Source organism: Micromys minutus, assembly GCF_963924665.1.
Source record: "Micromys minutus genome assembly, chromosome: X".
Taxonomy (NCBI): Eukaryota; Metazoa; Chordata; class Mammalia; order Rodentia; family Muridae; genus Micromys; species Micromys minutus.
The window spans coordinates 74,107,028-74,115,559 of NC_137970.1; the positions used below are offsets into that span (position 1 = coordinate 74,107,028).

The 8,532-nt window shown below is 38.3% G+C and overlaps 1 pseudogene across 1 annotated transcript; it reads left to right on the forward strand.

Annotated features, from left to right (window-relative positions):
* Positions 1 to 344: 344 nt before the first annotated feature.
* On the forward strand, positions 345 to 660 carry LOC308416045 (cytochrome c, somatic-like; annotated as a pseudogene). The gene has a single exon. The product of its transcript is annotated as a cytochrome c, somatic-like (transcript).
* The last annotated feature ends 7,872 nt before the right edge of the window (positions 661 to 8,532 follow it).

An 8,532-nucleotide genomic window follows, 5' to 3' on the forward strand; every position in this document is an offset into this window, starting at 1 on the left:
GGGCTTGCCAGTTAGGCTATACAAGGACATACAGCCATGCCCAGCTTATTTTATAAAACATATGTTGTGCATAGCAAACATTTTAACAACTGTGTTATTTCCCCAGTCCAAATAAAGTACTTTTTAATATGAATTATGTATCTGAAAAATTTTAAAAAGGACTATTAATTTCATTGTAGAGTGTTATTTTATTGAAAATCTTATTTCACAAATAACATTTGAAAATGAAATCAAGGAGGTTATTCTTTATCCAGATTCATACATTAAGATATTGTGGAGAGAGTGTCACATCTGGATAAGAGTCTGAGCGGCTGTGATATTGAACAGCCCAGATCGAATTTAAAATGGGTGATGTTGAAAAAGGCAAGAAGATTTTTGTTCAGAATGTGCCCAGTGCCACACTGTGGGAAAGGGAGGCAAGCATAAGACTGAACCACATCTCCACGGTCTGTTTGGGCGAAGACAGATCAGGCTGCTGGATTCTCTTACACAGATGCCAACAAGAAGAAAGGCATCACCTGGGGAGAGGGTACCCTCATGGAGTATTTGGAGAATCCCAAAAAGTACATCCCTGGGACAAAAATGATCTTCGCTGGAATTAAGAAGGAGGGAGAAAGGGCAGACCTAACAGCTTATCTTAAAAAGGCTACTAATGAGTAATTTCACTGCCTTATTTATTACAAAACAAATGTCTCATGACTTTTAATGTGTACCATAATTAAATTCATACACCAAATTCAGATCATGAATGGCTAACAATGTTTTTGTTGGACAGTCCTGATTTAGGTAAAACTGACTTGTGATGACATGGATCTGATCTCTTTTAAAGCAGCATTCCGGCTGTACACATGCTAACACTGCTCTCCCTTTCTCGAGATGAGATTGGACTTAATTAGTCATAATTCACTTTCCATAAATATGGGGTATAGCCCCAAACCTACTGGATGGTTTTATACTTAGATTTATATAACTGGGTATGTGGATGTGTTTAAACACTGGGAAGACTCTATCACTGTCTCAGAAACAAGAAGACTCACCTCTGTCTCAGTTTGTGCTCACTGGCCTCTCACAGGCCGTGCTAAACGCCAGGAAGCAACTATTGACACTGCTGTTTTGATTAGGATTCCCTACATCAGTGATGCTGCCTTTTACCACTGAAAGGCATTTACTGTGGTTTATGTATGATATCAAATAAAGAGTATTTAACACTTAAAAAGATATTAATTGCACTAACCTGCTCTCACATCATAACCAGAAGTTAACATTTTTTGGTGGGGAAGTGCCAGGTTTTTGTTTTATAAGTAAGGAACCTATATAACAATATTTATAAATCCATGAGCTATCTTGGGGGAATCTTAAGAAACTGGATTGGCTGGACAAGGCAGTGGAGGGCCAAAAGATCTACTTTCTACTCTATCCCTTTGCTCTGTTAATCCAGTAAGTGTTTCGCTTACTACATTAGCTGCACTATTTCCTGCTCTGAGTCTTGTATGAAACTAAGTAAATTTGGTGCCTGATGTCTGGTGAGTTAAATATGTGGAAGGGGAAATTCACTCTGATAGTATTCCTTTTGATGATAAATCAAATGGGATTCACCACAGTAAAAATAATCTAATCATAACGAGCTATTTATTTAGATCATTAGGGAACATAAGAATACAAATACGACCTCTCAAAATCTAGTGAGAATTTACCCTTTTCATGATACTGTTGTCCAGAGTTGAAGGCCTCTAGCCACTTGTCAATAATGGATTACTCACAGCAAATAAGTGGCTGCCAGGAAGCAAGTCATACAAGTACTTGAAAATATTTTAATGAGAAAACATGCTTTGAAAGCAGATTTAGCCGAGCCAGGCCTCTCAGTCCAAGCAAGCATCCATTTAGATTCATCAGTCCTTTGCTTTGTTTTCGCACTCTGTTTCATTCTAGAGCCCATGATCACTAAATGGCTAAAAACCCACTTCATTTGAAATGCTTGAAATAAAAATTACAAACCCAGCATACGCAGTGCATTCTGGTTCCATGAACAATGTCATGAAAAACACAAACAGGAGTGCTGGTTTTGACGTGGTTCATATACCATGCAAATGCTTGTCCAACGAGTGACACTGTAGACAAGGAAAAAGCACAAAGAGTGCGACTCGCTACTATCTTTCATCTCTTGCTGTAGGAAAAGGTTATTAGGAAACAAGTGAGATATGAACCTTCATTGCAATCTGTAGAATACGGCACTTACATGGACACTGCCTAACTGAGCTCTCCATGTTTCCACAGGGTTACAAGACACAGTGCCCTGAGTTCTCATCTTGGTGTACGTACGAAACTACTCCATGCCACTGAGCTAGGAAAGTTCCTGTGTTTTAGATTTATGCAGTCGTGGCCTCTGTTCTGTGCCCACCTGCAGTACTCTGGACATGATGCTGGGAAGGACAATACAACGGATATCGTATTTGAACCCAAAGCAGCTAGGCACAGAAGACCACCTCAGCAAAATTCATTCTGGATCACCTTACCAGTGTCAATATAGTTTCATCAGCTCTTTGAGAACCATGCCAGGGGCTTCCCCGTGCTTTTTATTTGCTATTAATACTTCATTTGCCATGTTCACTAGATATTGTATATAACAATGAAAGTGAAGATATATTTATTTAGATGTGAAGTTAAAATTCTTCTACAAACTGGTGATTGACCTCTGCATATGATCTTGTTTTTCATCTGTTCCATGTAGTATTAGAACTCATCCAGCATTTTATCACATATAATATGTATGTTTTCAAATATTTACTTGAAATTTACATTACTTTGTGATTCTTGGCCAATTTCTGTTAAGAGATCTAGAAATATTAACCCAATATCTGCAAAGCCAGTTGTGATTTTTTTCATATTTTATACTTTAAATTTTTGCTATATAGATAGTAAGATAAAATCTTGATAAACAGACAAGAAGTGAGGCTGATGACTGAGGAAAATTGAAAACAACACACCTAGGCTCCTTGACTCAGGACAAAAAGGATTGGTACTTTGTGATCACAGGTTTTTAGGTTCTAAGCTCCTCATCTGCAAAATTACTTAACTGTTTTTTCACTCTTTGGGTTCTGGAAATCGAACTCAGGGTTTTGTGTGTTCTAGACCAGCACTCTGCCACTGTTTAACTTCTCGTAACTCCTGTGTCCTAATCTAAATTATGTCAACAATGAACAGTATCCTGAACAGCTGTAAAGATGAAATTATATAAGCTGCCCACTCATGGTTACACTTGTTAAAGCTCCGTGTAGATGCCAATAAAGTATTTTTTTTTTTTTGTTTATTTGTTTGGTTTTGTTTTCTTGCAAGTTGCCTCCAGAGAGATAGCAAGATATCTGATTTTTTGTAAGTTTTGCTTATCAATTTGGGGATCACTTCAACTCTGCAGTACATATATCTACAGACCTTCTGGCTCAAAATGTCCTCCCTACAGTCAGTATTATGTTGAGAGTATCAATGTGGACATAATCCTAGGAGAGTTTAAAACACCAGTCCCTGTGTTTTGCAAACTGAACATCTAAAAAGGGAGGTTGAAGAGTGTTGCATCATTTTACAGAGAGTTTATGAGAACCTGTACTATTCTCTGTGCTGCAATTTCACCACTATGGCATTATACAAGTATCTGTGCATGTTTTTATGACTATACCCTTAGGTCTTCTTTCTGACTGATATGATATTCGGTTTATTTGAAACTCAGATGAGTTTAGCAACATTAATAGCAGTAATTTATGTGTTATGATATGAACTGAGGAATTTTGAAAAGAAAAAGAAGCAAGGTTAATTTTATTTTAAATGTTTTCCAGACCCCTTATATCCTTTCTAGTTTCTAAATAAGCATTTAAAACAGAACATAAGCGAAAACAAAATTGTGTCCATGTCCATACTGAACAACCACAGGACCTTGAGGGAGTCCCTTTTGCTGTAATGGAGACACAAAACATAAAAAGAGCACTTATTGCTTAGGTTTTAAGATGAGATTCTTGTGGATTTGGCCCAGACAGACACAGTCTAGTTGTGGGTTTCATGGTTTTAAATAATTTATTTCCCTTTTTGGAGTCTCATTAAATTCTGTAAAATAACTATGTATTGTATTTATGATAAAGAAAGCCCACAAAAACTCCATTTTTTTTTCTGAAGAGGAATTGGAATAATATCTGCTCTCTGAGCTTTTGGGAGAAATTGAAAGCATTCGGAGCATTGCCAGGCAACTTCTAGCAAGTGTTATACATTTTCATCAGTCGCCATGATTATTACACCCCGAAGCCATTCAAAAGGTGAGTCATATGGGTTAGGTTTGCACTGCCAGGCAATGTAATTATTTTGTCTGCACTGTTGCAATCACTTCCAAACAGACTGAATGGAATACAGATTGAAGGAAGAGCATAGAAAGCTGTTTAGCAGACTCCAGTAACATCATTTAATCTGAAATAGACGTGGCGTTTTCCTACCAGTGCATTCAAATGTTTACTTCAAAAAATGGGACAGATACAGCTATAAAGGTTTTGACAAAACCAGACATCAAAGTTTGCCTATACCAAATGCTTTAACATTAACTTATAAAGAGGACAAGGTAGCATGAAACTTCATAGACACCAATGTTTTACAAATGCCCACATAATATGCACATAATATATTAGCACAGATTTAAGCAACTAAAAAACAAGAGAGTTAAATGGCAAAATGTTCTTATTTATAACCCTCAGTTATGAGGAGTGAGGTTGCTGGCTGTTGATACTTCCATTTTTGCATTCAGCCGCATTTAATTATTTGGTATAAAATGAAGTTTCTAGTGCTTAGTGCATAGAATAATAAAGGCGACAAATACGTTGAATCCACGCCCTGACTTACCCTGTCTTCCCTTTACCTACAGAGGTGACTCAAAAGTAGAATGAAGTGTTCATATTTGCTTTATATTTACACTATGAATAAAAGCATCCACAAATATTCAATATCTATATACAGATATCTATTATACTTCAGGTGCCCTCATCTACCACTTAATGATTTGGTTTAATGTTGTACTCTCATATATATGTATATGTGCATGTGATGTATATATGTATATGTATACATAATGTATATGTAATGTATATGATGCATATATGATATAAACCTTGCATAGCTTAGGTTTGAAGCTTCTGACCTTGGATGTTGTCACTGAGGGAACATTGGCTTTTGACAGCCCAAGGTTTACAGAGGACAGTGGCACCAGAAGGGTCAGGACATGGAGGTAAAATCTGATCATTCTGGGGATGATCTAGTAAAGCCTTATATACAATCAAGTAGGACAAATGAGATCCACATTTGCAAAAGTGGCAGACGTGTCGTGTGGAGTGTATACATAAGCAGCTATCTCAGGAGTAAGAGTTATCAGGTAAAAGAACAAAATTTGAGGAGAACCTGTGGGGACTGGAGATTAGTACACAACAACTTGAGGTATTTTCAGGGAAACTCACACATTAGCTGGAGATTTCATCTAGAAAAGGACACCACAAATGCCACTTCCCCAGTCCCCATATTTGCTTCTGGGGCCCCTCCCATATAGATTCCTATGCCACAATGACACAGGGATTAGTCCACATTTCCCCTCATAGCGAAGCCATGTAGGACATGTACCTCTTTAAGGTGTCTATTACCTTGATGTCTTTGCATGTGGTGAGCAGGAAGGTACTGGGGTGACACAGGGGACACATTTTCTTGAAACTATACCCAAATAAATTTCATAGCCCGTAGCCCCACTAACTCTCACATTTTCCTCAACTGGTGTACATTCGAGCTCAGGAAAAGGAACAGTTATGGTTAGGGCTGTCATTTGCTGCTTTCAGATGATTCCACACACATGCAATCATTATATAAAGTATCATTATATAAACTAATACTGTCTGCTGGCTAGTTTGATGTCAATTTGAAACAAGCTAGAGGTATTTTGGAAGAGGGAACCTTAATAGGAGAAATGTGTCCACCAAACTGGTCCTTGAGAATACTTTCTCTGATGATGTAAGAGTACCCAGTTCACCATAGGTGGTGCCATCCCTGGGCGGGGGTGCTATAAGAAAGCAGGCTGCGCAAGCCCATCTGCAACATCCTTCCTTTATCTCAGCTTCAATTCCTACCTCAAGTTTCTTGCCATCACTTCCTTCAATGATGGGATAGGATGTGGAAGTGCAAGCCAAATAAACCCTCTACTTCCCAAGTTGCTTTTCATCACAGTGTTTTATCCCAGCAACAAACCTTAACTGAGACAAAATAGTCTAGAATTAAAGAAAAAGACCACTGAAGATCCGACAAAAATATACAATTTCTTTCCTCCTCTTCTGCAGGGAAATATTGTAGGAGCCAAAGGGGATACCACAAGAACACAAACCATGGGTCAACTAAGCAGGGTTCATAGGGGCTCAGAGTCAAGTGACAGCCACCCTCAGTGGCTCTGAGCTAGGTCTTCTGAATACACACCATGGTTGTATAGCTGGGTGTTTTGTTGTGGCTCCTAACAGTGGGAGTGAGGTTGTCTCTGACTCTTTTCTCTGTGCTTGAGATGCTTTTCTCTTACTAGGTTGCCTCATCCAGCCTCAACAGGTAGGTTTGTGCCCAGTTTTCTTGTGACTTGTTAGACCATATTCTGTAGATATTCCTGTGAGGCCTGCTCGTCTTTTTCTTTCTTTTTTTTTTTTTCTTTTTGAAGGGAAACAGAATAGAGGTGGATGTGAGGAAGAGGGGAGGTAGAGAGAGAGAGTGTGTGTGAAAAGAGCTGGAGGGAGGGGAAATTGCAGTTGAGAAGTGATGTATGAGAAGAATAAGAACACATGTATGGCATATGTAGTGGTTATATACAGACTTATTTCAATAACTGGCACAATGGAAATGCCATGGGCATTAAAGGTGCCGCTTGAACTATGAGTCAATTCATATGAAACGTATACACACATGAACACATGCATATGATAAAATATTTTATATGACATCAAGAAATATGTATGATTGTTGATGTGCTTAAAAATAATGCACAGGGCTGGAGATCTGGCCCAGCAGTTAAGAAGACTGGCTGATCTTCCAGAGGACTCGAGTTAAATTCCCAGCACCCACATAGTGGATCACAACCATGTATAACTCTAGTTCCACAGGAACTTATGCTCTTTTTTTTTGGCTTTGCTGAACACTTTATATATGTTATATGTAGGCATACGTGTAGCCAAAACATCCATACTCATAAAATTTTTTAAAAATTTAAAAAGTGTATATAAATATTTCTCTGAGAAAGAAGATGGGGAAGGCCAAATGGAACTGTGGTAGCTGGATAGGTTAATTATGATATAAACAGATGAACTGATAAGGTCATGCCATGAATTCCATGTTCACTGTTCAGAAGGGACATCTAGCATCTCAGACTCTGAATGAAGCTCAATGATGTGGACGCTCAATCTCATCTGCATTTCTTACAAGGAAACTAACGAATGTACATTAGGGCTCTGTTTCCTACATGGTATGACTGAGAACTGACTTACAGAAACTTGTGTCTGAGTTCTTAAATGTAAGAACAAAGTTAGCATTATTTTTTATGCAATGAAAACTATCCCCTCATGCTCCATTAAAATCCATGCTCCATCACATAACGCTCAAATGCACATAAAATCCTGTAAGTAGTAGGCAACTATACCAAGCACAATGAGGTATAAGTGTAACTTGTCAACTTGTAGGCCTGCACGGCACAATTTAAGGGCCTATAGCTGGAAAACTCTGTATCACTATTAATTGAATTTTAAAATGTGTCTCTATTTGTTGTCTAGTACAAGCATTACAGACATGGAGGAAACCCATGAGGCAGGAAACAAATTTTGTAGATGTCTCATTTTTAAAACTTGCTTAGAATTGGGAATTTCTAACTGCTTCTCTTTGTGTAACATCCCACAGAACTGTCCAAAAAGTAAGACTGTGTGCTCTGTTATTTGGTAGTGACAGCCAATGTCTGAAGGCCCTCCTTCAAAACCTTAGTGATGGCATCTTCCCTGTGAGCAATGCTTCCACCTACAGGCTGACTCTCCCAGTCTTCAGCAAGGTCCAATTTTCTATAACACTTTTTGTACAGTTCCTTCCAGAATGTGAGGCAGAAAGGCAGAAGGAAGCACGGGGAGAGCTATTCACTGCAAGCAGCATGTGATTTTGCATGGGATTTATTCACATTTCCACTGAAGCAATCCTTATTTATCTGTTTAGGGTCAGCCAGCGGTTAAAGTGGTAAAAGTTTAGAAACAAAGGTCCTGTTGGTTCTGGCACCTCTGACTCTTGGCTGAGGCAGGAGCAAAGCACTTCAGGACATAAATGAGCAAATTAAAGCAAATTATTTTTTATTATGAAATAACAAACAACTTAAGAGGGTAACAGGAAAAAAAACGCCCCTGCACAGAGGGGGGTTCTGTTACTTGGATTACATGTTAACTTTTACTTTTTTGTCAGTCAGGCCTCTATTCCCAGGAATGGGAAAGGTCATATAAACAGAAATAATGTGGACGA